The sequence below is a fragment of the Brachyhypopomus gauderio genome, unplaced genomic scaffold (genome assembly GCF_052324685.1).
Source record: "Brachyhypopomus gauderio isolate BG-103 unplaced genomic scaffold, BGAUD_0.2 sc67, whole genome shotgun sequence".
In the NCBI taxonomy this organism is placed as follows: domain Eukaryota; kingdom Metazoa; phylum Chordata; class Actinopteri; order Gymnotiformes; family Hypopomidae; genus Brachyhypopomus; species Brachyhypopomus gauderio.
This window is the reverse complement of record NW_027506888.1, coordinates 1,472,769-1,481,555: the sequence shown is the minus strand read 5'-3', so window position 1 is coordinate 1,481,555 and position 8,787 is coordinate 1,472,769. Positions and strand designations below refer to the sequence as shown.

The following is an 8,787-nucleotide window of genomic DNA, read 5'->3' as shown; positions in this document are numbered from 1 at the left end:
TGCAGGAGAGGCGGGTTTATTTAAACATATACTACAATAACACAAGTAAGGACACAAAAATGCAACAATGAGGTACAAACATAACAAGAGACTAACAAAAGAACTTAACCTAGGACAAGGATGCAGGGTAGCGGAGGGAAACAAAGAATAACCAAAACATACCAGAACAGGAGAGAGGGACCTGAACAAAATACCTGAAAGCAAAGTAGCAACGCCAAGCAAGAAACACAAACGGAGAACAATGACTAACACCGAGGTGAAATACAGCAGGGATTAAATACACAGAGACTAACTGGACACAGATGGGATCACTGATGACAGGGGCGTGACGGACAGAAAGGGAACCACAGTAACAGAAAACAAGGCGGGACTAACAGGCATGGAAAAACACTGGCACATGGAACAGGACAACAGGGAGTGACAACTAGCAGAGGGGGGCGGAGCCCTATGTAACAGAACCTTTGTCCTGTAGAATCGAACTGGGCTACCCTCTCAGTTTCACTGGAGTGCCGCGTTGCTGAGCTAAGCTAGCTACGTACAGTTACCAAACGCTGACTAAAGTTTGTATTTCTCCTACATTTTTAACAGCACTAACAAAGTAATACACACAGTTGTCTCTACAGACGTTATTTGCATTTACTGTGGTTATTTCGTACCTGAGAGAGGTGATGACAAAGAATGTTTTAAAACAGACACAGGACACGCGAACCTCCGCTCACGGCTGCACCATTTTATGAACAATGCAGACCCAGAGCGCGCTCCTCTCGTTCCCCCCGCCCAGTCTTAACTAATCGCACTCCGATCTCCTGACAAAACAGCAACCGCTCATACAAATCACAATAACTTCAAAATAGGCTTGCTTTGTTTTTTTTAGTTATCCCTTTCCCCAGTGCGTCACATATGCAACAGGCTTTAAAAAACTTGCTAGAATACTAATTTAGAAGTAAGAGTATAATTGTCACGTAGTGCTACGCCCCCCTCTCCTAGCTGTCACTCCGGTGTCCCTGTTCCTCGTGTTTGTGTTATTCCTTGCTCGGTTATCCCACCCTGCTTGTCTGTTCCCTCTGTCTGCTACGCCCGTGTCGTCATTGTCTTCATCTGTGTCTAGTTTAGTTCCATGTATTTATAGTCCCCGTTTCCCATGTCGGTATCAGTTGTTTTGTTCGATCAGTCAGTGTTGTGATTCGTTCATTTGCTCATTTGGTGTTTTTGGTGTTCTTTGTTCCCCCGTGCAATCTCCGTTTGTTCCTGCTTGGTCTGTGAGTTCTCCTTGTATGAATGTTTCTCTGCAGTAAAATAACTTATTTACATTCTGAAAACTTAAATAATTTTAGATCAGTATCAGAGGAATCAAACCCAATTCTGCATATTTGAAAATGTACATAAAAACTAAAAAGCTTGGAGGACATTAACTATTTGATTTGTATTCAGGAAAACATTTAAATTAAAATGAAGTTTAGGAAAGAGCCTTTTTTATTATTTGTATGAATGTATTTAATTTAATTAAATTGTATTTAATTACAAACTTTTTTTTCCAGCAGGTTTAGTGTTGTTTAGACTCAATGTTGAGTTGTAGGCATTTTCTACTTGTTGTATTTGTTTTAGGTCTCAATGCGTAGATGATGTTGGAGAGTTATCTCCCTTAAAGGATTCTGACAAATCCTGGCGATTCGTGAAAGTGTTGAACCATTACAAAGGGTCTCCGCCCGAGACCATGAACAATAAAGGAGTTCCGATCCTGGGTGCGTATTTGCGTCTTTATTAGATGTTGGCAAATCTGTGTGGTTTTGCAATGAAAGTTTGTATAAACATATAATAATCAATAAACTATAACCCACAACGCAATCGCTTAACACTCTAAACATACAAGTACAACTGCGCTACAGGAAAATTAACCACACGCTACCGGAGCGAGTATCACGTGAACACCTCGTGCGCGTATCATGCTCTATATTCATGCCGTGAAGCAACTCTCATGAACTCAAACGTACTTAACACGAATATACATCATAATACACACAATATACATGGTAATACACACAATATACATGGTAATACACACAATATACATAGTAATACACATGATAGAACAATATCCCATTAATAATCACAACTAACAGTCGTATTACTGCGAGATTACACTCTCAATTACCGCTATAACATACGGATACAAAATGCAACATATCACACGAATATAACAGTTGAACTTAGACTTACTGTTGATCCACGCACACAGATCAACCCGAAGAATAAAGCTACTCCTTGAAACTCTGTCACCCAAAATTTCCTTATACTGTCCGTTCTCCAAGTTCGGCTTTGCTCAAAGTTTGCTCCGCCAGACTTCTCGCACAGTTCTCTATGAGCAGCAGGGCAAAACCAATTTGAGAAACACACAGGGGTGTCCGGACTGAACCACCTAACGACAGCCTTTCAACAGATGATAAGCACTTTTGTAAGTCGCTCTGGATAAGAATGTCTGCTAAATGTAAAATGTAAATGTTGAGAAGCGGCAGCCAATAGCACACAGCGTACTCTGAACCAAAAACGACCGTCCACCTGGAGGACTGCATCAGGCACTCCAGCATTTTTACCCAGGACTGTCAGGGCTGGCTCGGATGCCACACCATCTACCTTCACTAGGGGCACCCAAGTCAGCCCTAGACTACATCCACGCAATCAGCAATGATCCGTCTCACCTGTTGCCATGGCTTCTTAAGGAAGCTTTTGGAGACGGATCATTGCTGATTCGTTTTGGTTATGCCGGTACGTTCTCAGCCCTTTCTCTTGTCTCTCAGTCTCTTGTTGCATTCTCAAGTTAAAGGTGTCTCGCCACCTTATTCTTTCTCTCTCCCTCTCTCTTGTTCCCTCCTCTTCTCTCTCTTGTTCTTTTACTTATTCGAGTATTTATCTCCTGCGCCACACTCTGGCCTATCTCAAGTTTTCCCCAAGCTATTTCTCTTCCTATCCGTTATTCTTTTATTTTGGGAAGGTTTTGTTTTGTTGTGGCGTTTTTTGCCTGTAGCCAGATTCTTCCCCTGGTGGTTTTATTTCGGTTTTGCGCGATGAGTTTTTTCCGCATCTTTTTAGTTGCCTTATTTTTTTAGTTTCCCTTTTCTACTGAGTGTTCCCGGTTAGTTTCATTTTGCGCGTTGTTTTTCCGCGTCATTTTGTGTTGGAGTTTTTGCCACTGTGTGTATGTATGCGTTAACTCCACATTTACTATTCTCACACATTATTGTGCCAGACCGAGCCGGTACTTGGGTCCGCCTCTCAGTATATTCACGCGGTGGTTACGTCACCATACCCGCCACGTTACAAGGACAGGGCACACAGTCATTCACACATTTTTACACACACACACACACACACACACACAGACTTATCACACACAATATCACAATACTTTATCTGTTTTGGTGCTACCATGATAACCTTTTAGACCTGAATACAAACGTAAGTGTGTCTACTGATGTTTGGTATGTGTTTGCAGTACCTTTGATTGTGCACGCTTCTCCCAGCAATGTGTGAACTGCGGTCCATTCCCCTGGTACTAATCATGAAGGAAGTGTTTGTAAACAGTGTCTGCCCGATTGTTGGCAGAAGCTTGCAGGTAGACCACCAGTCTGCTGAAGCCATCAATAGCTCCATGTATGACAATACACCACCTGTGCCTATACAAGCAGACAAAAACACTGAATCCACATTTAACATAAAGAACAATACTGACATCTGGGCTGCCAGCACCAAAATCACAGCTCTACAAAGAATTGTTTGTTGCATTACCTTATGAGCTTGTGGTTCCCATCGATATGCCAAAGGCAATTTGGAGCAGGAACATTGTACACTCTCCTTTTAATAGTATGAAGACAGAGTGTACGCTCCAGCAATCCCTGAGGGTCTGTGCGCAGCATTAGCTGTTTCAGTCTGTGCTCTGGGAGGGGTGGAAACACTGGAAAGTTATCTGATTTTTAAAGGTGGTCTTTAACAATATCTATCTTTAATATCAAATACATGCAGTTAATATTGTACTTAGGTATAAACTGCCTTTATATGTAAATGCATTTTCTTGTGCAACACATTTTATTGTTGTATCCTATATGTGATGGCAACAAGTAATCAAGTATTTGGTAAATATATACTCAACATATAAATATACCTCATTCACTACAAAATGTACATGAAAAACATATATTTTGGCCTTTTAATACATGAATACATTAATAAGGGTTATGTATTCATAGGTGTGACGGGCAGGCTGAGCGAAATAAAATGGAAGTGATCACGCCAAGTCTCAGGGGAAAAGGATGGTTTAATAGAAAAGTGCGCAAACCAAAAACCCGTGACTTAGATCCAAATGAAGGATATAATGACCAGCGGTCAACTGGTACAAAGACAAGACATATATAGACAAACAAACTGAGACGGATCGCAGGCTCTGCCCACCTGAGGGACGAACACAGCAATACAATAACACTTGCCGTTGTAGACGGAGGCGACCAGTAGGGGGCCCACCGTACCGTGACAGACCCCCCCACCAAGCCACACTCCCCTCCACTAGGTGTGTGGCACAGCGGCAGCACACAAAACATGAAGGGGCAGGAAGGCAGGGACAAGACAGGGCCACATCCCCTGCAGTCCCGGAGCTAGAACACGGAACACAAAAACACAGATTAGCTCACCTCCCTGGGCGGAACCCTGGACCGACTGGGCCATCAACAAGACAAAACCATGCCCCGGTTAGTCACAGGGCCCTCACGCCCTAACCAGCATTTGGCCGCTTAGCCCCAAGGTGTAAGGACAAGGAGCTAAGGCTCCTTATTTGTCTGAGGTGTGTGTGTGCAGGTTACCTCCCCGGGGCGTGGCTGTCACCTCCTGGACCTACCTCCTCCCGGAGCTGAACCCCGCCTTCCGCTAGGGGCCACCCCAGCCTCCTGGGGAGTCAGCCCCAGCTGGGGCCTCCCTTTACGAGGTGGACTCCTCCACCCAACTCAGGAGCGCCAGAGACCGAGGCCCAGAGCAGCCCTATCGCGGGCTGGGGAACAGCCCCAAAGGGCCTCCTGGTCACCCCGAGCAAGAGGGATGATCTCCATCTTCAGCAGGAGCTCTTCAGACCGGAGCCCCTTGGTCCCCAAACATTCGGGGGCCCCCGCCCTCTAGGGAGGGGCTCGTTAAGACCGGGCTCTGGTCACCCCACAACATAAGGGGACTCCTGCCAGGTGGAGACCCCCACAAGGTCCAGAAACCACCACCAGGGAGAAGCACCTACACAGAAAACACACACACACACATAAACCAACACAAACGTGCACCTACCCTAGTTATGCATACAGTGGGGAAAATAAGTATTTAGTCAGTCACCAATTGTGCAAGTTCTCCCACTTAAAAAGATGAGGCCTGTAATTGACATCATAGGTAGACCTCAACTATGAGAGACAAAATGTGAAAAAAAATTGAGAATCATTTTGTCTGACTTTTAAAGAATTTATTTGCAAATAATGGTGGAAAATAAGTATTTGGTCAATAACAAAAGTTCATCTCAATACTTTGTTGTATATCCTCTGTTGGCAATGACAGAGGTCAAACGTTTTCTGTAAGTCTTCACAAGTTTGGCACACACTGTTGCTGGTATGTTGGCCCATTCCTCCATGCAGATCTCCTCTAGAATTTATTTGCAAATAATGGTGGAAAATAAGTATTTGGTCACCTACAAACAAGCAAGATTTCTGGCTGTGACAGACCTGTAACTTCTTTTTTAAGAGGCTCCTCTTTTCCCCACTCATTACCTGTATTAATGGCTCCTGTTTGAAGTCGTTAACAGTATAAAAGACACCTGCCCACAACCTCAAACAGTCACGCTCCAAACTACACTATGGTGAAGACAAAAGAGCTGTCAGAGGACACCAGAAACAGAATTGTAGGCCTGCACCAGGCTGGGAAGACTGAATCTGCAATAGGCAAGCAGCTTGGTGTGAAGAAATCTACTGTGGGAGCAATAATCAGAAAATGGAAGACCTACAAGACCACTACTAATCTCCCTCGATCTGGGGCTCCACGCAAGATCTCAGCCCATGGGGTCAAAATGATCACAAGAACGGTGAGGAAAAATCCCAGAACCACAAGGGGGGATCTAGTGAATGACCTGCAGAAAGCTGGGACCAATGTTACAAAGACTACCATCAGCAACACACTACGATGCCAGGGACTCGGATCTTGCAGTGCCAGACATGTCCCCCTGCTTAAGCCAGTCCATATCCAGGCACGTCTGAAGTTTGCTAGAGAGCATTTGGATGTTCCAGAAGAGTATTGGGAGAATGTCATATGGTCAGATGAAACCAAAGTAGAACTATTTGGTAAAAACACAACTCGTCATGTTTGGAGGACAGTGAATGCTGAGTTACATCCAAAGAACACCATACCAACTGTGAAGCATGGGGGTGGCAACATCATGCTTTGGGGCTGTTTCTCTGAAAAGGGACCAGGATGACTGGTCCGTGTACATGAAAGAATGAATGGGGCCATGTATTGTGAGATTTTGGGTGCAAACCTCCTTCTATCAGCAAGGGCAATGAAGATGAAACGTGGCTGGGTCTTTTAGCATGACAATGATCCCAAGCACACTGCCAGGGCAACAAAGGAGTGGCTTCGTAAGAAACATTTCAAAGTCCTGGAGTGGCCTAGCCAGTCTCCCGATCTCAACCCCATCGAAAACCTTTGGAGGGAGTTAAAAGTTCGTGTTGCCCGCCGACAGCCCCAAAACATCACTGCTCTAGAGGAGATCTGCATGGAGGAATGGGCCAACATACCAGCAACAGTGTGTGCCAAACTTGTGAAGACTTACAGAAAACGTTTGACCTCTGTCATTGCCAACAGAGGATATACAACAAAGTATTGAGATGAACTTTTGTTATTGACCAAATACTTATTTTCCACCATTATTTGCAAATAAATTCTTTAAAAGTCAGACAAAATGATTTTCTCAATTTTTTTTCACATTTTGTCTCTCATAGTTGAGGTCTACCTATGATGTCAATTACCGGCCTCTCTCATCTTTTTAAGTGGGAGAACTTGCACAATTGGTGACTGACTAAATACTTATTTTCCCCACTGTATAGCTATGTATGCACACAAGTAAGTAGAATATGTTGAACTCTAATTCCTCTTCCTTTAAGATAGCCTTGCATCATCCGGTACCCCGAGTTAGGGAACATTCGTTGCAAATCCCTTACAACTCCGTCAAGTTCATCATCTGTGAGGTTGCTGTAGAAATCGGCCACCCTTTTGACAGAAAGAAGCAAAATACAAAAAATTCTTCTCATGAGGAAAAATGGTGTTATACAGATAGTTTTATTTATCATACATTGTACAAGTACAAGATGAAATGTTATTTCCCTGGAACGAGTGGTAAAGCACCGAAAACTTACATAAGATGTATGTATAATATAGACACAACATGGTTATATTTTATGAACGTACATGTCATTTTCCTCCATTCTTCTTCGACTTGCTTGCACTGACACACCGAATATTTTTGCAATTGCTGTTACTGTTAATCCAAGGCTGAGTCAGCAAATTATACCGCTGAGTGGGACAAGTATTTTCAAACATCCTGCTCCTGGTTGGACTACTGGAGCATGGAGTTGTTCTACAATGTTTCTCAGTGCGTTTTTAGAAATTTCGGGAAAGTCTTCGCCGCTTAGTGTGTGAACATGGCCCATGTTCTCTAAAATCCACTCCACTCTGAAAAGCACGTAGTCGTCTGTAACTGCACCAGCCTCAATTTGTCCAATTAGAGTGTTTATTTCCTCTTTTACTCTGTCGTGAAAAGACATTTCTTCTGCTTTCAAATCCAGCTACGAGCGATTGCTTCTGACTGGAGTCTAAGCCCCGCCCCAAATTCAGGCGAGGGTTCCTATTGGACAGTGATTAGATTTCATTCTGGCACGAATACAGCACTGCCTCTAGACGGAATGTAATCCTATACGTTGTGATTTGCTTTTGCACATTTGCAGAGACACACAGTGAAATACAATGACGTTCAGTCGATTGCATTTCAAGGTGGCTTCTGGCACGAATTCAGCATTTCTTTCTTTAAATACAAATCAACACACTGGAGCTTTTACTTTTCATTGTGGCACGTTTTCATCACATCAGTGTTTAAATCAATCTCGTGATCATTACATTTAGAGGAGACATTAAGAGCGACTTAAATTTTTATCTCATTTTTATACAAGTGAGCAATTGAGGGTTAAGAGAAGGGCTCTCAAGTTTTGGATTCATGTCAGAGTGTGAGAGTTGTTGACGGGGTGGCGAACGTTAATTGTTGAGCGGGGGGGTGTGGCGAACGTGAGTTGTTGAGCGGGGTGGGGGTGGCGAACGTGAGTTGTTGAGCGGGGTGGGGGTTTGTATATCGCGATCGATCGCCAGTGGAGGGCGACATAGATATGGATCGGAGGTAAATAAACTAGATTTTTTTTTCTCGCCATGTGAAATCGGAAGTGTGGCGTGTGAGCGTGTGAAGACGGTCAAATGCGTGAGACTTGAGCGCCCTGGTTAAGAGCAATGGTGCTCAAGTAAAAGAAGAACACAATCACACCAGTCTCATTGAAAATGAAGGATTTAATGAATAAAGTGCACCACCACAAAACCCGTGACATAATCCAAGTATGGATACAATAACCAGAAGTGAACTTGTACATACTAGTTAACACAACTAGTCCCCAAACATAAGGGGAGCCCTCACCTCTCATGAGGGCTCTTCAAGACCCGCTCACCCCATAACTTCAGGGT

General features: G+C 43.7%; 1 long non-coding RNA gene across 2 annotated transcripts; it reads right to left on the bottom strand.

The window, feature by feature from the left end:
- Positions 1-1,643: 1,643 nt before the first annotated feature.
- On the bottom strand, positions 1,644-5,278 carry LOC143490835 (uncharacterized). 2 transcript variants are annotated; one of them, XR_013124998.1, is made up of 4 exons: positions 4,444-5,278; positions 3,784-3,931; positions 3,494-3,671; positions 1,644-2,427 (listed from the first exon to the last, which is right to left on the bottom strand). It is a non-coding gene; the product is annotated as an uncharacterized LOC143490835 (long non-coding RNA). The 2 variants fall into 2 exon arrangements; XR_013124999.1 differs by having other exon boundaries at positions 1,644-2,356.
- Positions 5,279-8,787: the final 3,509 nt, after the last annotated feature.